The 21,999-nt window shown below is 41.4% G+C and overlaps 1 long non-coding RNA gene across 2 annotated transcripts in view; it reads left to right on the forward strand.

Moving 5' to 3' along the window:
* Window positions 1–21,999, forward strand: part of LOC145805877 (uncharacterized) — a 29,679-nt gene that overhangs the window by 4,568 nt on the left and 3,112 nt on the right. Inside the window, exon 3 of one of the 2 annotated variants that reach the window (XR_014348063.1) lies at window positions 17,269–17,475. The exons of the other annotated variant lie outside the window; for it this stretch is intronic. This is a non-coding gene — a long non-coding RNA (uncharacterized LOC145805877). Of the gene's footprint in view, window positions 1–17,268; window positions 17,476–21,999 lie in introns of those variants that run through there. 2 annotated transcript variants of the gene reach the window in all.

Here is a 21,999-nt window from a genome sequence, read left to right on the forward strand (position 1 = left end):
GGTCTATACAAAATTTACAGTCACACAGTACCGGGACCTAATCCCTGTATAACAGTACAGTAAACAGTCAGTCTATACAGAACAGTTAGACAGTACAGAAGACAGGCGGGGGAAACAACCAAAACACCCCTAAGCCATAGCATGGCAACTCGGAACCTCGCAGTGAGGCGCAAAGGCTGGCTTGACAAAACTGGAGTAACCCTGACGCTCCTAGCTCCGATCTGGTGCCTGTACACCTACATATATATATGAGCAGTGAGCTAAAGCCCAGTGAATAACATAAAGCGTAAAGGGGTTTAGAATGAATGTCCTTACAGTAATGAAAACAGTTCAATTCAATCAGTATTTCAGTTGTTCAGTACAATAAACAGTCATATGTGGTACATCCATTAGTATAACAGTAACAGTAGGTCTTAAAAGACCGAACAGTAATGATGGCCATCAGTCAGTAAACAGTAGTGGTTCCACGAGGGAACCGACAGAGATCTCTGTAACAGTAACAGTAACAGTAAACCGTAGGTACTAAGGATGCCACAGTACAGTTCAGAAATAAAGGACATACATTCATTCAGTAATACCAGTTCAGTAAACAGTTCAGTTCAGTATTCAAAAGATATCAGTTGAACATATCTTTACACAATTGTTACTCACAGAGTTCTGGGCTACAGTATGCTAGAGCGTATCTCCCCAGTTGCCAACCCTACACAGTTCACAGGTTGAACACACACTAAGCTACACAGTTGGGAAAATATCATAACTTAATCCCTAATTTGCCTTGGTGTGTTCTACAACGATATCCTCATCTAGATGTCTTAAACTAGGCCTAAGAATGCCTAGGATGGGATGAGGATGCAAAAATACACTTAGAAAATATTTCGCAAAGTTTGCTGAAAATAGGAGCCTCGCTCGAGCGAGACTTTCTACGCTCGAGCGTAAGTCCAAAATCAAAGGCTTCGCTCGAGCGAGTAATCCTTCGCTCGAGCGGTCTGCAAAACAGTAAAAGTACTGGATGCTGAAATTTTACGCGCGATGGTCGCTCGATGGTCGCTCGAGCGGAGCCCTGGACAAAGGTGCTCGCTCGAGCGGGGAATCCTTCGCTCGAGCAAGGAAGCCAAATCTGGAATTTCCAGATCTGCCTCCCAAGCTCAAACCAAGCATTCAACCACTCCAAACTCGACCTCTTGGGCCCAAATTCTGGAAAACATCATTAAATTCAATGTATAACAAGTTTCAAAGCTCAATTTATGAATTCAAGCCCCAAAGGTGAGTCAATTAAAACCACATTCAAACCCATTTTCAAGAACAACATTCAAACATGTCATGTATGAGTTTTAAACCAAATTAAAGCTCCAAAGCTTGATCAAATGAGCTCATTTCTTTTCAAACCAGTTGGAAACATGGTCTATAACAACAATATGAGCATGCATGCACTAATGTCCATGTAATCAACCTCAAAATGCAACAATACCAACATGCATGCAAGAAATGATCTTCAATCCATCATTAATGAACCAAATCATGACTTAGCTCTACAAATTAACATGAATCATGCAAGAATGAACTCAAGAACAGCAACAAGAAGATGGATGTCCTACCTTAGTCTTGTATTCAAGGTCTAGGAGCTCAAAGTAGCAATCACACTTCAATTCTCAAACAATTCCAAGCAATTTAAGATGAAAACCAACTCCTCAAGTCTCTCTCTCTCTAAGGTCAGTTGAGGCAAGAAGATGGCTGAGCAAATGTGTTTTGATTCAAGTATAAGGCTCAAGTGTGTGTATATGAGATAGTGGCAAAATGGTAAATATGGCAAACTCTTTCATTGGCTTATTTTAATCTAATTTAATCATACCTAATCAGTTTTCAGATAAATATACCATAAAATCACATTAATTATGAGGGTCACAGAACATCAATCGGTTTCTAATTCGGCCGCCGATAAGGCCTTCAATTAGCAGTTTAAACATATAAACATGAACAGATAATCAGACAATCAAACAGATAGAATGCAATTAACTAACATATACTCAGTCAATTCAGTTTCAATTTCAGTCAGTCAGTTCAGTATTTCATTCAGTTCGATTATCAATCAGTTATCAGTTCCGTTTAGCAGTAATCGGTGATTATCGGTAATCAATCAGTCCTTAATCAGTAAACAGTATGAGGGTTGTTACAGTCTCCCCTCCTTATAAAGAGTTTAGTCCTCTAAACTCGATTTACCTTCATTCTGGAAGAAAACAGGATTCAGTGGAAACAGTTCGGGATATCGTTTAGCCATGTCATCTTCCCTTTCCCAAGTGGCATACACGCCACCATGGTTCTGCCAGTCAACTTTCACTAACGGGATCTCTTTGTTCCTCAGTTTCTTGATCCGTCGGTTTACAATCTGTATAGGCCGTTCCTCGTAAGTGTAGTCATCACTCAACACTACGTGGGTAGGCTCTATTACATGGAACGGATCCCGGAGATAATCTCTCAACATAGAGATGTGGAAGACGTTATGCATGTGCTCCATTTCAGGAGGAAGCGCAACTTGATACGCCACCGGATTGATTTTCTCAATAATCTCGTATGGTCCGACGTATCTCGGTGCTAGCTTGCCTTTGACTCCGAAACGAGTCTGGCCTTTCATTGGTGTCACTTTCACAAAAACGTGATCACCCACTTCATACTCTCTGTCCCGTCTTCTGACATCTGCATAACTTTTCTGTCTACTCTGTGCAGTTTTCAGTCTTTGCTGTATCAGTTTCACTTTTTCAGTTGTTTCATACACAATCTCGGGCCCAAGCAAAGGCCCATCTCCAACTTCTGCCCAGCAAATTGGAGATCTACATTTTCTGCCATACAATGCCTCAATAGGCGCCATACCAATACTCGAATGGTAGCTGTTGTTGTAGGCGAATTCAGCTAAGGGCAAGTGACTTTCCCAGTTTCCCTGATAATCAAGGACACACATTCTCAATAAATCCTCCAGAGTTTGGATGGTCCTTTCTGATTGGCCATCTGTCTGAGGATGATAGGCACTACTCAGTCTCAGTTCAGTACCCAGTGCAGTTTGTAGGCTTTGCCAAAACCTCGATGTAAACTTCGAATCCCTGTCAGAAACAATAGACACAGGCACTCCATGCAGTCTAACAATTTCATCAATATAGATAACAGCCAATTTGTCCGCATTATAAATCGTCTTGACAGGTAAGAAGTGAGCAGATTTAGTCAATCTATCAACAATAACCCAAATTGAATCCATACCTTTTCTGGAGCGAGGTAACCCAACGATAAAATCCATGGTGATATGCTCCCATTTCCACTCTGGTATGGGTAAGGGTTGCAATAATCCGGCAGGTCGCTGATGTTCAGCTTTGACCTGTTGGCAATGAAGACATTTGGATACAAAATCAGCAATTTCTTTCTTCATTCCCGGCCACCAGAAATTCTGTTTCAGATCTTGGTACATTTTCGTGTTCCCCGGATGGATAGACAATCTTGAGTTGTGGCCCTCTTGCAGAACTCTTCTTTTCAGTTCAGTATCATTTGGTACACACAGTCTTTCATGAAATTTCAGTACATTGTTCTCGAATTTGAATCCCGGTCTCGGTTTAGATTCTCTTTCTTCGATGATCTTCTTCAAGAAGTCATCCAGTTGCTGTTTCTCTTTAATCTCCTCAATCAGCGTCGGTTGAGCAGAAATAGCAGCTAAGGTTCCACCTTGTTCTCTCAAAACAATTTCTATTTCAGATTTTTCAAGGTCACAAAGTAACTCTTTCTGTCCTGTAAGCAAACAGGCTAAGTTTCCAATCGATTTTCGGCTCAATGCATCGGCAACGGTATTGGCTTTTCCCGGATGGTACAATATCTGTAGGTCATAGTCTTTAATCAGTTCCAGCCATCTCCGCTGTCTCATATTCAGTTCTTTTTGTGTGAAGAAATACTTTAAACTCTTGTGGTCGGTGTATACTTCACACGTCACCCCGTACAGATAGTGACGCCAGATTTTCAGTGCAAATACTACTGCAGCAAGTTCCAGATCATGGGTCGGGTAGTTCTTTTCATGTGGTCTCAGTTGTCGGGAAGCATAAGCAATAACTCTCCCATTCTGCATTAAAACACATCCCAAACCCTTATGAGAAGCATCACTAAATACAGTATAACCATCCGTACCTGTAGGTAAGGTCAAAACTGGTGCAGTCACAAGTCGAGTTTTCAACTCCTGGAACGCAGATTCTCTTTGGTCAGTCCAGTCAAATGATGTCCCCTTCTGTGTTAACTGAGTCAATGGTAGAGCAATTTTGGAGAAATCTTTGACAAATCTTCTGTAATATCCAGCCAATCCCAAAAAGCTTCGGACTTCAGTCACATTTGTTGGTCTAGGCCAGTTCACTACAGCTTCAATTTTCTGCGGATCAACAGAAATTCCATCTTTGCTAACAACATGCCCCAAAAACATAACATGGTCAAGCCAAAATTCACATTTAGACAGTTTAGCATACAGTTTCTGTTCTCTTAAGGTTTGTAGGGCAAGTCTCAGATGATGTTCATGCTGTTCTATGCTTTTGGAGTAAATCAATATGTCATCGATAAATACAACAATAAAGTCATCAAGGTACGGTTTAAAGATTCTGTTCATGAGGTCCATAAAAGCAGCAGGTGCATTCGTGACTCCAAAAGGCATAACCAAAAATTCGTAGTGTCCATACCTTGTTCTAAAAGCAGTTTTATCAATGTCTTCCGGTTTAACCTTCAGTTGATGATACCCCGATCTGAGATCAATCTTAGAAAACACTTGTGCACCCTGTAACTGGTCAAATAAATCATCAATACGCGGTAATGGGTATTTATTCTTTACAGTTACCTTGTTCAGCTCACGGTAGTCTATACACAGTCTCAGTGAGCCATCTTTCTTCTTGACAAACAAAACAGGAGCACCCCATGGCGAAGTGCTAGGTCTGATAAACTTCTTATCCAGCAGTTCCTGCAGTTGTACTTTCAATTCTTTCAGTTCAGTTGGGGCCATTCTGTAAGGAGCTTTCGAAACTGGCTGTGTTCCGGGAATCACATCCACGGTGAATTCGATCTCCCTGTCAATCAAATCCCCTGGCAAATTTTCTGGAAAAACGTCTGGGAATTCTCTGACTATAGGAATACAGTCCACATTAGTATTATCATCAATAGGCACAGTCAATACAGAACACAGATACCCTTTACATCCCTTTCTAATCAGCTTACCAGCTTTCACAGATGAAATCAGATACGGGGGAGGTACTACTCCAACCCCATTAAACACGAATTCAGGTAAACCAGGTGGACGGAAAACTACTTGTTTCGTTACACAGTCAATAGTGGCATGATATTTTTGTAACCAATCCATCCCCAATATTACATCAAAATGATCAATGTTCAATGGCAGTAAATCAATAAACAGATGCATATCCCCAACAATGATTTCACATGCGGGGTACATATAAGCACATGTCATGGATCCCCCTACGGGTGATGATACGGCTAACAGATAGTTCATAGGTTCTAAGGGCCTATTCAATTTCCGTGAGAAAGCATGCGATACATAAGAATGTGTAGACCCCGAATCAATCAATACATATGCATTTTGTGTACAGATAGAGAGGATACCTGACACAACGGTCTCAGTATTTTGCACGTCTCCCGGTACTAGGGCGAACACTCGGCCCTGCCTCATGGGCTCTTTCCCGGTAGCTCTGGGGTTAGGCTTTGGTGCTACAGTTGATGCTGCTGCGCTTGGTGCAGCTTTACTACTGGCTTGTGGAGCAGAGGGGCAGTCTTTAACCATGTGGCCCACCTTGCCACACCTGTAACAGGCTCCAGATATTCTGTAGCAGACCCCCTTGTGCTTCTTGCCACACTCAGGACAGGGTGGTATGAATCCACTCCCTTGACTGGGGCTAGTTGTTGTCCCCGTATTCTGTTTCTTGTTGGCTGGGTTGTGCTTACCTTTCTTGAATTTGAAACCCTGCCTTTTACCATGCCATTCAGTTGTTGGTGTTTCAGATTGTTTCACTGCTGCAATGTTCGACTCGGCCATCAATGCCCGGTCGAGGACACCCACAAAAGTCGGTAATTTCAAAACATTTATCCGGTCAAGTATTGCCACATTAAGGCCGCCTTCAAATTTTCTGGCCTTCTTATATTCCGTATCCACCATATGCGGTGCATATCTAGCAAGCTCGGTGAATTTCGTCTCGTATTCCGCAACAGTCATTGTGCCCTGCTTCAGCCGTTCAAATTCAGTCACTTTTCTATCCCTAACACATTGAGGGAAATACTTTTCAAAGAAGGACTCCTTGAACTGAGCCCAAGTCATAACGGTATTTGTATCACGGATTAACATCCACCACCTTCTAGCCTCTTCTTGCAGGGTGAAGGTAGCTAACAATACTTTGTTCGCTTCTGAGCACGGAAATACTTCGAATAATTTTTCTGTTTCCAGAACCCAAGCTTCAGCTTTTAACGGGTCCAGGCCTCCCTGAAAGGATGGCGGTTTCATTTTGCTGAACTTCTGGGTCAGAGCAATAATATCCCCATCATTCACATTAACGTTAGGTTCCGGCTGTACCGGAGGAGGAGGAGGTGGGGGCGGTTGGTTCTGTTGCTCAAGTCTAGCAGTTATCAGTTCTATCATTCTTTCCATTCTTGCCTCGGTAGACGAGGATTCAGGTTCATTTGCATTGTCCATTTCACTATAAGCAGTTATAACAGTTTTAAACATAAGCAGTCATTTGTTTACCAGTTTAACACATTAGCAGATATTCAGTCATAACGTAATCACACACTTAACATGCTCATGAGATGCCCTAATCACTTTCTAGGACACCCTATAGCTCATTTGGACACGTGTGTGCGGTATAACTCGTGGTTAAGTATCGCTCTGATACCACTCTGTCACGATCCAAACCCGGCCCTATGGGTTTAGCACCGTAACCGGCCAGTAATCCGAGATTACCGAAGGCCTGCTTAACAGAAATACAGTAAAACAGAGTACAGGGCCTGGCGGAAGCCAATACAGTAATTAAACAATGTCCAATGAGCTGTGACAGTCTGTATGCAAAAGATTTTCTATGCATTCATACATAAACGGTACAGAACAGTATGAACAATATTCACATCCATTCAAACTAGGGACTCAACCCTACATAACAGTACAGAAAACATTCCGTCTGTACAAAACAGTACGGTCTATACAAAATTTACAGTCACACAGTACCGGGACCTAATCCCTGTATAACAGTACAGTAAACAGTCAGTCTATACAGAACAGTTAGACAGTACAGAAGACAGGCGGGGGAAACAACCAAAACACCCCTAAGCCATAGCATGGCAACTCGGAACCTCGCAGTGAGGCGCAAAGGCTGGCTTGACAAAACTGGAGTAACCCTGACGCTCCTAGCTCCGATCTGGTGCCTGTACACCTACATATATATATGAGCAGTGAGCTAAAGCCCAGTGAATAACATAAAGCGTAAAGGGGTTTAGAATGAATGTCCTTACAGTAATGAAAACAGTTCAATTCAATCAGTATTTCAGTTGTTCAGTACAATAAACAGTCATATGTGGTACATCCATTAGTATAACAGTAACAGTAGGTCTTAAAAGACCGAACAGTAATGATGGCCATCAGTCAGTAAACAGTAGTGGTTCCACGAGGGAACCGACAGAGATCTCTGTAACAGTAACAGTAACAGTAAACCGTAGGTACTAAGGATGCCACAGTACAGTTCAGAAATAAAGGACATACATTCATTCAGTAATACCAGTTCAGTAAACAGTTCAGTTCAGTATTCAAAAGATATCAGTTGAACATATCTTTACACAATTGTTACTCACAGAGTTCTGGGCTACAGTATGCTAGAGCGTATCTCCCCAGTTGCCAACCCTACACAGTTCACAGGTTGAACACACACTAAGCTACACAGTTGGGAAAATATCATAACTTAATCCCTAATTTGCCTTGGTGTGTTCTACAACGATATCCTCATCTAGATGTCTTAAACTAGGCCTAAGAATGCCTAGGATGGGATGAGGATGCAAAAATACACTTAGAAAATATTTCGCAAAGTTTGCTGAAAATAGGAGCCTCGCTCGAGCGAGACTTTCTACGCTCGAGCGTAAGTCCAAAATCAAAGGCTTCGCTCGAGCGAGTAATCCTTCGCTCGAGCGGTCTGCAAAACAGTAAAAGTACTGGATGCTGAAATTTTACGCGCGATGGTCGCTCGATGGTCGCTCGAGCGGAGCCCTGGACAAAGGTGCTCGCTCGAGCGGGGAATCCTTCGCTCGAGCAAGGAAGCCAAATCTGGAATTTCCAGATCTGCCTCCCAAGCTCAAACCAAGCATTCAACCACTCCAAACTCGACCTCTTGGGCCCAAATTCTGGAAAACATCATTAAATTCAATGTATAACAAGTTTCAAAGCTCAATTTATGAATTCAAGCCCCAAAGGTGAGTCAATTAAAACCACATTCAAACCCATTTTCAAGAACAACATTCAAACATGTCATGTATGAGTTTTAAACCAAATTAAAGCTCCAAAGCTTGATCAAATGAGCTCATTTCTTTTCAAACCAGTTGGAAACATGGTCTATAACAACAATATGAGCATGCATGCACTAATGTCCATGTAATCAACCTCAAAATGCAACAATACCAACATGCATGCAAGAAATGATCTTCAATCCATCATTAATGAACCAAATCATGACTTAGCTCTACAAATTAACATGAATCATGCAAGAATGAACTCAAGAACAGCAACAAGAAGATGGATGTCCTACCTTAGTCTTGTATTCAAGGTCTAGGAGCTCAAAGTAGCAATCACACTTCAATTCTCAAACAATTCCAAGCAATTTAAGATGAAAACCAACTCTTCAAGTCTCTCTCTCTCTAAGGTCGGTTGAGGCAAGAAGATGGCTGAGCAAATGTGTTTTGATTCAAGTATAAGGCTCAAGTGTGTGTATATGAGATAGTGGCAAAATGGTAAATATGGCAAACTCTTTCATTGGCTTATTTTAATCTAATTTAATCATACCTAATCAGTTTTCAGATAAATATACCATAAAATCACATTAATTATGAGGGTCACGGAACATCAATCGGTTTCTAATTCGGCCGCCGATAAGGCCTTCAATTAGCAGTTTAAACATATAAACATGAACAGATAATCAGACAATCAAACAGATAGAATGCAATTAACTAACATATACTCAGTCAATTCAGTTTCAATTTCAGTCAGTCAGTTCAGTATTTCATTCAGTTCGATTATCAATCAGTTATCAGTTCCGTTTAGCAGTAATCGGTGATTATCGGTAATCAATCAGTCCTTAATCAGTAAACAGTATGAGGGTTGTTACAGTCTCCCCTCCTTATAAAGAGTTTAGTCCTCTAAACTCGATTTACCTTCATTCTGGAAGAAAACAGGATTCAGTGGAAACAGTTCGGGATATCGTTTAGCCATGTCATCTTCCCTTTCCCAAGTGGCATACACGCCACCATGGTTCTGCCAGTCAACTTTCACTAACGGGATCTCTTTGTTCCTCAGTTTCTTGATCCGTCGGTTTACAATCTGTATAGGCCGTTCCTCGTAAGTGTAGTCATCACTCAACACTACGTGGGTAGGCTCTATTACATGGAACGGATCCCGGAGATAATCTCTCAACATAGAGATGTGGAAGACGTTATGCATGTGCTCCATTTCAGGAGGAAGCGCAACTTGATACGCCACCGGATTGATTTTCTCAATAATCTCGTATGGTCCGACGTATCTCGGTGCTAGCTTGCCTTTGACTCCGAAACGAGTCTGGCCTTTCATTGGTGTCACTTTCACAAAAACGTGATCACCCACTTCATACTCTCTGTCCCGTCTTCTGAAATCTGCATAACTTTTCTGTCTACTCTGTGCAGTTTTCAGTCTTTGCTGTATCAGTTTCACTTTTTCAGTTGTTTCATACACAATCTCGGGCCCAAGCAAAGGCCCATCTCCAACTTCTGCCCAGCAAATTGGAGATCTACATTTTCTACCATACAATGCCTCAATAGGCGCCATACCAATACTCGAATGGTAGCTGTTGTTGTAGGCGAATTCAGCTAAGGGCAAGTGACTTTCCCAGTTTCCCTGATAATCAAGGACACACATTCTCAATAAATCCTCCAGAGTTTGGATGGTCCTTTCTAATTGGCCATCTGTCTGAGGATGATAGGCACTACTCAGTCTCAGTTCAGTACCCAGTGCAGTTTGTAGGCTTTGCCAAAACCTCGATGTAAACTTCGAATCCCTGTCAGAAACAATAGACACAGGCACTCCATGCAGTCTAACAATTTCATCAATATAGATAACAGCCAATTTGTCCGCATTATAAATCGTCTTGACAGGTAAGAAGTGAGAAGATTTAGTCAGTCTATCAACAATAACCCAAATTGAATCCATACCTTTTCTGGAGCGAGGTAACCCAACGATAAAATCCATGGTGATATGCTCCCATTTCCACTCTGGTATGGGTAAGGGTTGCAATAATCCGGCAGGTCGCTGATGTTCAGCTTTGACCTGTTGGCAATGAAGACATTTGGATACAAAATCAGCAATTTCTTTCTTCATTCCCGGCCACCAGAAATTCTGTTTCAGATCTTGGTACATTTTCGTGTTCCCCGGATGGATAGACAATCTTGAGTTGTGGCCCTCTTGCAGAACTCTTCTTTTCAGTTCAGTATCATTTGGTACACACAGTCTTTCATGAAATTTCAGTACATTGTTCTCGAATTTGAATCCCGGTCTCGGTTTAGATTCTCTTTCTTCGATGATCTTCTTCAAGAAGTCATCCAGTTGCTGTTTCTCTTTAATCTCCTCAATCAGCGTCGGTTGAGCAGAAATAGCAGCTAAGGTTCCACCTTGTTCTCTCAAAACAATTTCTATTTCAGATTTTTCAAGGTCACAAAGTAACTCTTTCTGTCCTGTAAGCAAACAGGCTAAGTTTCCAATCGATTTTCGGCTCAATGCATCGGCAACGGTATTGGCTTTTCCCGGATGGTACAATATCTGTAGGTCATAGTCTTTAATCAGTTCCAGCCATCTCCGCTGTCTCATATTCAGTTCTTTTTGTGTGAAGAAATACTTTAAACTCTTGTGGTCGGTGTATACTTCACACGTCACCCCGTACAGATAGTGACGCCAGATTTTCAGTGCAAATACTACTGCAGCAAGTTCCAGATCATGGGTCGGGTAGTTCTTTTCATGTGGTCTCAGTTGTCGGGAAGCATAAGCAATAACTCTCCCATTCTGCATTAAAACACATCCCAAACCCTTATGAGAAGCATCACTAAATACAGTATAACCATCCGTACCTGTAGGTAAGGTCAAAACTGGTGCAGTCACAAGTCGAGTTTTCAACTCCTGGAACGCAGATTCTCTTTGGTCAGTCCAGTCAAATGATGTCCCCTTCTGTGTTAACTGAGTCAATGGTAGAGCAATTTTGGAGAAATCTTTGACAAATCTTCTGTAATATCCAGCCAATCCCAAAAAGCTTCGGACTTCAGTCACATTTGTTGGTCTAGGCCAGTTCACTACAGCTTCAATTTTCTGCGGATCAACAGAAATTCCATCTTTGCTAACAACATGCCCCAAAAACATAACATGGTCAAGCCAAAATTCACATTTAGACAGTTTAGCATACAGTTTCTGTTCTCTTAAGGTTTGTAGGGCAAGTCTCAGATGATGTTCATGCTGTTCTATGCTTTTGGAGTAAATCAATATGTCATCGATAAATACAACAATAAAGTCATCAAGGTACGGTTTAAAGATTCTGTTCATGAGGTCCATAAAAGCAGCAGGTGCATTCGTGACTCCAAAAGGCATAACCAAAAATTCGTAGTGTCCATACCTTGTTCTAAAAGCAGTTTTATCAATGTCTTCCGGTTTAACCTTCAGTTGATGATACCCCGATCTGAGATCAATCTTAGAAAACACTTGTGCACCCTGTAACTGGTCAAATAAATCATCAATACGCGGTAATGGGTATTTATTCTTTACAGTTACCTTGTTCAGCTCACGGTAGTCTATACACAGTCTCAGTGAGCCATCTTTCTTCTTGACAAACAAAACAGGAGCACCCCATGGCGAAGTGCTAGGTCTGATAAACTTCTTATCCAGCAGTTCCTACAGTTGTACTTTCAATTCTTTCAGTTCAGTTGGGGCCATTCTGTAAGGAGCTTTCGAAACTGGCTGTGTTCCGGGAATCACATCCACGGTGAATTCGATCTCCCTGTCAATCAAATCCCCTGGCAAATTTTCTGGAAAAACGTCTGGGAATTCTCTGACTATAGGAATACAGTCCACATTAGTATTATCATCAATAGGCACAGTCAATACAGAACACAGATACCCTTTACATCCCTTTCTAATCAGCTTACCAGCTTTCACAGATGAAATCAGATACGGGGGAGGTACTACTCCAACCCCATTAAACACGAATTCAGGTAAACCAGGTGGACGGAAAACTACTTGTTTCGTTACACAGTCAATAGTGGCATGATATTTTTGTAACCAATCCATCCCCAATATTACATCAAAATGATCAATGTTCAATGGCAGTAAATCAATAAACAGATGCATATCCCCAACAATGATTTCACATGCGGGGTACATATAAGCACATGTCATGGATCCCCCTACGGGTGATGATACGGCTAACAGATAGTTCATAGGTTCTAAGGGCCTATTCAATTTCCGTGAGAAAGCATGCGATACATAAGAATGTGTAGACCCCGAATCAATCAATACATATGCATTTTGTGTACAGATAGAGAGGATACCTGACACAACGGTCTCAGTATTTTGCACGTCTCCCGGTACTAGGGCGAACACTCGGCCCTGCCTCATGGGCTCTTTCCCGGTAGCTCTGGGGTTAGGCTTTGGTGCTACAGTTGATGCTGCTGCGCTTGGTGCAGCTTTACTACTGGCTTGTGGAGCAGAGGGGCAGTCTTTAACCATGTGGCCCACCTTGCCACACCTGTAACAGGCTCCAGATATTCTGTAGCAGACCCCCTTGTGCTTCTTGCCACACTCAGGACAGGGTGGTATGAATCCACTCCCTTGACTGGGGCTAGTTGTTGTCCCCGTATTCTGTTTCTTGTTGGCTGGGTTGTGCTTACCTTTCTTGAATTTGAAACCCTGCCTTTTACCATGCCATTCAGTTGTTGGTGTTTCAGATTGTTTCACTGCTGCAATGTTCGACTCGGCCATCAATGCCCGGTCGAGGACACCCACAAAAGTCGGTAATTTCAAAACATTTATCCGGTCAAGTATTGCCACATTAAGGCCGCCTTCAAATTTTCTGGCCTTCTTATATTCCGTATCCACCATATGCGGTGCATATCTAGCAAGCTCGGTGAATTTCGTCTCGTATTCCGCAACAGTCATTGTGCCCTGCTTCAGCCGTTCAAATTCAGTCACTTTTCTATCCCTAACACATTGAGGGAAATACTTTTCAAAGAAGGACTCCTTGAACTGAGCCCAAGTCATAACGGTATTTGTATCACGGATTAACATCCACCACCTTCTAGCCTCTTCTTGCAGGGTGAAGGTAGCTAACAATACTTTGTTCGCTTCTGAGCACGAAAACACTTCGAATAATTTTTCTGTTTCCAGAACCCAAGCTTCAGCTTTTAACGGGTCCAGGCCTCCCTGAAAGGATGGCGGTTTCATTTTGCTGAACTTCTGGGTCAGAGCAATAATATCCCCATCATTCACATTAACGTTAGGTTCCGGCTGTACCGGAGGAGGAGGAGGTGGGGGCGGTTGGTTCTGTTGCTCAAGTCTAGCAGTTATCAGTTCTATCATTCTTTCCATTCTTGCCTCGGTAGACGAGGATTCAGGTTCATTTGCATTGTCCATTTCACTATAAGCAGTTATAACAGTTTTAAACATAAACAGTCATTTGTTTACCAGTTTAACACATTAGCAGATATTCAGTCATAACGTAATCACACACTTAACATGCTCATGAGATGCCCTAATCACTTTCTAGGACACCCTATAGCTCATTTGGACACGTGTGTGCGGTATAACTCGTGGTTAAGTATCGCTCTGATACCACTCTGTCACGATCCAAACCCGGCCCTATGGGTTTAGCACCGTAACCGGCCAGTAATCTGAGATTACCGAAGGCCTGCTTAACAGAAATACAGTAACACAGAGTACAGGGCCTGGCGGAAGCCAATACAGTAATTAAACAATGTCCAATGAGCTGTGACAGTCTGTATGCAAAAGATTTTCCATGCATTCATACATAAACGGTACAGAACAGTATGAACAATATTCACATCCATTCAAACTAGGGACTCAACCCTACATAACAGTACAGAAACATTCCGTCTGTACAAAATAGTACGGTCTATACAAAATTTACAGTCACACAGTACCGGGACCTAATCCCTGTATAACAGTACAGTAAACAGTCAGTCTATACAGAACAGTTAGACAGTACAGAAGACAGGCGGGGGAAACAACCAAAACACCCCTAAGCCATAGCATGGCAACTCGGAACCTCGCAGTGAGGCGCAAAGGCTGGCTTGACAAAACTGGAGTAACCCTGACGCTCCTAGCTCCGATCTGGTGCCTGTACACCTACATATATATATGAGCAGTGAGCTAAAGCCCAGTGAATAACATAAAGCGTAAAGGGGTTTAGAATGAATGTCCTTACAGTAATGAAAACAGTTCAATTCAATCAGTATTTCAGTTGTTCAGTACAATAAACAGTCATATGTGGTACATCCATTAATATAACAGTAACAGTAGGTCTTAAAAGACCGAACAGTAATGATGGCCATCAGTCAGTAAACAGTAGTGGTTCCACGAGGGAACCGACAGAGATCTCTGTAACAGTAACAGTAACAGTAAACCGTAGGTACTAAGGATGCCACAGTACAGTTCAGAAATAAAGGACATACATTCATTCAGTAATACCAGTTCAGTAAACAGTTCAGTTCAGTATTCAAAAGATATCAGTTGAACATATCTTTACACAATTGTTACTCACAGAGTTCTGGGCTACAGTATGCTAGAGCGTATCTCCCCAGTTGCCAACCCTACACAGTTCACAGGTTGAACACACACTAAGCTACACAGTTGGGAAAATATCATAACTTAATCCCTAATTTGCCTTGGTGTGTTCTACAATGATATCCTCATCTAGATGTCTTAAACTAGGCCTAAGAATGCCTAGGATGGGATGAGGATGCAAAAATACACTTAGAAAATATTTCGCAAAGTTTGCTGAAAATAGGAGCCTCGCTCGAGCGAGACTTTCTACGCTCGAGCGTAAGTCCAAAATCAAAGGCTTCGCTCGAGCGAGTAATCCTTCGCTCGAGCGGTCTGCAAAACAGTAAAAGTACTGGATGCTGAAATTTTACGCGCGATGGTCGCTCGATGGTCGCTCGAGCGGAGCCCTGGACAAAGGTGCTCGCTCGAGTGGGGAATCCTTCGCTCGAGCAAGGAAGCCAAATCTGGAATTTCCAGATCTGCCTCCCAAGCTCAAACCAAGCATTCAACCACTCCAAACTCGACCTCTTGGGCCCAAATTCTGGAAAACGTCATTAAATTCAATGTATAACAAGTTTCAAAGCTCAATTTATGAATTCAAGCCCCAAAGGTGAGTCAATTAAAACCACATTCAAACCCATTTTCAAGAACAACATTCAAACATGTCATGTATGAGTTTTAAACCAAATTAAAGCTCCAAAGCTTGATCAAATGAGCTCATTTCTTTTCAAACCAGTTGGAAACATGGTCTATAACAACAATATGAGCATGCATGCACTAATGTCCATGTAATCAACCTCAAAATGCAACAATACCAACATGCATGCAAGAAATGATCTTCAATCCATCATTAATGAACCAAATCATGACTTAGCTCTACAAATTAACATGAATCATGCAAGAATGAACTCAAGAACAGCAACAAGAAGATGGATGTCCTACCTTAGTCTTGTATTCAAGGTCTAGGAGCTCAAAGTAGCAATCACACTTCAATTCTCAAACAATTCCAAGCAATTTAAGATGAAAACCAACTCCTCAAGTCTCTCTCTCTCTAAGGTCAGTTGAGGCAAGAAGATGGCTGAGCAAATGTGTTTTGATTCAAGTATAAGGCTCAAGTGTGTGTATATGAGATAGTGGCAAAATGGTAAATATGGCAAACTCTTTCATTGGCTTATTTTAATCTAATTTAATCATACCTAATCAGTTTTCAGATAAATATACCATAAAATCACATTAATTATGAGGGTCACGGAACATCAATCGGTTTCTAATTCGGCCGCCGATAAGGCCTTCAATTAGCAGTTTAAACATATAAACATGAACAGATAATCAGACAATCAAACAGATAGAATGCAATTAACTAACATATACTCAGTCAATTCAGTTTCAATTTCAGTCAGTCAGTTCAGTATTTCATTCAGTTCGATTATCAGTCAGTTATCAGTTCCGTTTAGCAGTAATCGGTGATTATCGGTAATCAATCAGTCCTTAATCAGTAAACAGTATGAGGGTTGTTACAGGTAATGCAGATTTTTTATAGGCTGTTTTAACCACGAAACGAGTTCATTTTTATTGGTTTCGCGTAAACTGAAGTAAAACATTATTCTGCACACTTTTCATGTTTTGAACTTTTTCGGAAAAAATCATCTTATGGCAGTTTTTGTTCGTTTTCAGCTTCATATTTTTCGATTGAATTCCGTCTAGATTTTTAGATCAAGTTTTTCTCTTAACCTGTTCAGTTTCTGTTAAATTCGTTCACGTTGTCTTTTAGGAAATTTGATTTTGTACAACTTTTGTTCTTTGAGTTTTGATCAATTCGAATTATTTAAGTATGAAACGGTGTAATTTATATTTGTTTCAACAAGTTACTTATGATTAAATTATACTAACTTTATTTGTTTTGCAGGATGGTGGGTCTTACTAACTTTTTATGCAGGGCTGACCCACCATATTTTTATTTCTATATTGTTTATTCTATAATCAATTTATATTTCGTTGTATACGGACAAGAAACTAAATGCCACCGTATCTCGGGAAACTACTCATTCGTCTCGGTGCGGTTGGAACTATTTGTCTTGTCCCGTGATAAGAAATAATGTGCTTTTTGTTTGTGTCTGATGGACACGTGGGTGTCAATTCTTGTACTCATACCAGTATACCCGTATACTGACCCGTTTTGTCTCTTGGCAACTCGGGTGCGTTCTGTTTAAGCGCAGTCGAGCTTCATTTGCAGGATTAGTTGAGGCTATGGTGGTGACCAGAAATAACTGTGATCGTAGGACATGTCGTTTGGACTTCTTTTATTTTCTTGAGCTTAGGGTTGATACTAATTTATGTATTTTTTTATATGGCTTTAGTATTGGAATAATTTGGCATGGTTTGTAACCGTACTTTATTTAAGTTGTTTGGACTAGTTGTTGCTACTTTAATGTTGGAGGTATTTGATAGTTATGAAATTGTGGTGGATGATTTGGTTGGCGTTTAATTTTTTTTTTTGTTTCACCCCTAGGATTTGGATGATGGAATATTGATTGGGGTTAGTTCTAATTTAATATTTAATTGTTCAAATTTTGGAGCGTGACAGGGGGGTTCTGTGGTGTTGATAGACAAAGGTTAAATTAAAACATTGAGACATGCTCAAAAAATAAAAAAAAACGTTGCAAGTGTCCCCCATAAGCTATAATAAATGCAGCCTTAGTTGAGTCATTCTTAATTAATCTCTAGTATCATGTCTTTAGTAATTTTATATATTATGCGTGGTTTTAAGTTGTGGAATCAGTTGGTTTAACGGTCATGGTTGCGTGTAATGGATATGGGGAGCATCAACCAATGTGTAATGGGAATAGGAAAAATGTGTGCCAAAAGGTGTTTCATAATTTATTCTTGAATTTTTTATTGTAACATTTGGACATGGTAGAACTTGCTTTTAAAACGAGCCACTTGTTGTTTTAATCTAGTGATTCCACTCATAATCACTCACTCACATAACCTGCAATGTATTTTATGCCTATTATCTGGCATGAGATATGCGAATCGCCATCTAAGATTATCACTAGGTGTTTTCCCCGATTTCCCACGTGGCATTGTGATTATTAGTCAGTCACTCTACTGCAATTGCATTCACAAGAAAAGTATTCATTAATTAACACTTAAACACCCACTCCACTATCCCGCACACGGTTAGAAATAGATCTCATATTACAAGGAAACTCCAAACCAACCATATATTAATTAACCAAAAACAAAATGCCGACCCATATTGTTTGAAATGGTTACCCAACAGTTGAAAATTTCGATCTTGTTACCTTACTTGGAGTGATCAATCTTGTTCGAAATCTTTGAATTGAGCTTGTTTGAGCTATTTTGGCACACCCAAGCTTCTATCTTCTTCCAATCTGGTTTGAAAGTGGCACATGTTGCATGCATAGTGCACACCCGAGCTTCGATCTTGTTCGAAAGCTTCGATCTAGCATCAGCTTGCTAGGTATAGGCATGGTTATCAAAATTGCGATCCTAAATTGTTAAAACGATCCAAATTGTTGTAGGATCGGTGTTATAGCAACATTGAAAGTAGGATTGTATGGATCATAAGTAGGATTGTTGGATTTGTGATTTTTCGTTTTATTTTAATATGCATCATCTTGATTTGTATTTTCACCTTATTTTTAATAGGAAGTAGAAAATCTTACGATCCTCAATTTGATTCTATGATTTGATCCACAAGACACTCTCACTGATCCTACGTAAGATTCCGATTTTAACAACCTTGTATGGGTAGATCTAGCTTGAATCTAACTCGGTATTGAAGAAGGATGTATATTTGCTTTCCCCATGAAGATTCTGAGCCTACATAGTGAATCCTCATCCCAGGTTTTGTTTTCTCGTGCTCCAACAATATGTGGAATGTTACACGTGAATAACGGCCACTTCACCACGTTTCGATTGTTGAGGATCGGGGGCACACCAGGGAACTCAAACAAGCAATAACACATAAGATTTAACGTGGTTCGGCAAGTCGCCTACGTCCACGGGCAGCGGATTCACTATATTGAACAAAATTGTAATTACAACACTCTGTAATTCTCACTCTCTCTTTGCTCTCTAAGCCTCTCACCTCTCAGCTGTACATTTTCAACTCTCCTTAGCTTCTCTATATATAGAGATTACAAAGGCAAGAGGCACCCTTTGAAATGAGCTGGCTGCCAGCCCATTTCGGTGGCTTTCCAGATTGCTTCATGGCCTCATTGCCTCATGGCCTCATGGCCAACTCACATGGCTTCCCCACCATGTAGCTGGCTGCTACTTTCCTTCACATGGCCAGAATCTCTGTAGCCAACTCAACAAATCTCCACCTTGGCGAGGATTCTCTTATCCAACATAGTGATCGATCAACACTGCCATGCACCCGAAGGTGCTCAGTTCCGAGAGATGTTGACCAAGTCCAAACAATGTTGGAACTTGATCCCAGAAACTACCTTTGTGAGCATATCGGCCGGATTATCTGCAGTACCAATCTTTTGAAGCAGAATATCCCCTTCATTCACAATTTCTCGGATGAAATGGAAACGGACATCAATGTGCTTGGTGCGGGCATGATGAACCTGGTTCTTTGCCAAACAAATGGCACTCTGACTGTCACAAAACACCTCAACGTGCTTCTGAACAATTCCCAAGTCTTCAATCAACCCATGTAGCCAAATAGTTTCTTTAAAGGCTTCCGTCACTGCCATGTACTCTGCCTCTGTAGTAGACAAAGCCACCGTTGACTGAAGCGTTGACCTCCAACTTACCGGCCCTTTAGCAAGCGTAAATAAATACCCTGTTGTTGACCGGCGTTTGTCTAAGTCACCAGCATAATCTGAGTCCACATATCCTTCCAAATTCTGCCCGAGTCGGTTATCTCTCTCGAACTTCAATCCCAGATTGACCGTGCCATGTATGTACCTTAGGATCCATTTCACTGCCTGCCAGTGATTTTTTCCTGGATCATGCATATACCTACTTACCATACTCACAGCATGCGAGATGTCAGGCCGTGTACAAATCATAGCATACATTAATGCACCAACTGCATTTGCATATGGAACCTGTGCCATATGCTTCCGTTCTTCTTCTGTGCGTGGAGACAACGAAGCACTAAGCTTGAAATGAGGGGCCAATGGTGTACTTACAGCTTTGGTTTTCCCATTGATGCCAAATCTGTCTAACACCTTTTTCAGATACTGGGTTTGTGTCAGACAAACCGTGCCCTTCTTCCTGTCTCTCTTGATCTCCATGCCAAGAACTTTCTTTGCTTCTCCCAAATCCTTCATTGCAAACTCCCTTGCTAACTGTGCCTTGAGTTTGTCAATCTCCACCTTGCTCGTAGATGCAATCAGCATATCATCTACATATAAGAGCAAATAGATGAAGGAACCGTCGGGAAGCTTACGGAAATATACACAATGATCAAATTGACTTCTTGTGTATTCTGTCTCCATCATGAACCGATCAAATCGCTTGTACCACTGTCTCGGGGATTGCTTCAATCCGTACAACGATTTGTTCAGCTTACAGGCCCAATTCTCTTTTCCAGCAATTTTGAAACCATCTGGCTGGGACATGTATATCTCCTCTTCAAGATCTCCATGTAAGAAGGCAATTTTGACGTCGAGTTGGGCAAGCTCGAGATCAAACTGTGCAACCAAAGCTAACAAGATGCGAATAGACGTGTGCTTCACAACAGGTGAGAATACCTCATTGTAGTCTATTCCTTCCTTCTGAGCATAGCCTTTAGCTACCAATCTAGCTTTGAATCTGATGTTGTCTTTGCCTGGAATGCCTTCCTTCTTGGTGTAAACCCACTTACACCCAATTGCTTTCTTGCCTTTTGGAAGTTGCACCAACTCCCAAGTCTGGTTCTTGTGAAGTGACCCGATCTCTTCATCCATAGCCTCCTTCCATTTGACACTTTCTGCATTATGCACAGCTTCTTTGAAAGTGTAAGGAATATTGTCTTCAATGATTGGAAGTGCATAGGCTACCATATCGGTCATCCAACTGGGTTTCTTAGTAACCCTTTTTCCTTTCCTGATTGCAATGGGTTCTGATTGTTGCGGAGCCTCTGGATCTTCATTTTCATCTGAACTCTCTTCAGAGCTATCCTCTGAGACTTCTTCAGGATGGTTGATTGGTTGACTAGTCTTTGCTGGAGTCTCAAACTCCACCTGCACTGACTTCTTCAATGCTTCTTCATTCTGTTGAGGATCTGGTTGCTTCAGCATTGCAGACTCATCAAAGGTAACGTCTCTTCTGATGAGAACTTTCTTTGATTCAGGGCACCACAGTCTGTATCCCTTGACACCGTCACCGAAGCCCAAGAAGATGGCTTTCTTGGCTCTTGGATCCAACTTAGATTCTGTAACATGAAAATATGCTGGACATCCAAAGATACGTAACTGATCATAATCAGTAACTGGGACTCCTGACCATACCTCCATGGGAGTCTTCCCATCTAATGCTGCAGTAGGTAGTCTGTTGACAAGATGACGAGCATAGTTCAATGCCTCGCCCCAAAATGCCTTGCTCAATCCAGACTGTGACAGCATACACCGGACTTTCTCCACCAAAGTGCGGTTCATGCGTTCTGCAACTCCATTCTGCTGCGGTGTTCCAGGAACTGTGAAATGTCTTACTATCCCTGCATTCTGGCAAACCTCAAAGAAGGGATCTGATGTATATTCTCCACCATTGTCAGATCTGAGCTTCTTGATCCGTCTGCCTGTCTGGGTCTCAATCATCTTCTTCCACGTAAGAAAGATGTCTAAGACTTCATCTTTGTGTTTCATTGTATAAATCCAAACTCTTCTAGAGAAATCATCAATGAACAACACAAAGTAGTGTTTACCTCCCAACGAAGCAGTCTTGGAAAGACCCCATACGTCGGTGTGGACGTAGTCTAGAATCCC

This window comes from Camellia sinensis, chromosome 13 (assembly GCF_055761805.1).
Source record: "Camellia sinensis isolate YWXY chromosome 13, ASM5576180v1, whole genome shotgun sequence".
Taxonomy (NCBI): Eukaryota; Viridiplantae; Streptophyta; class Magnoliopsida; order Ericales; family Theaceae; genus Camellia; species Camellia sinensis.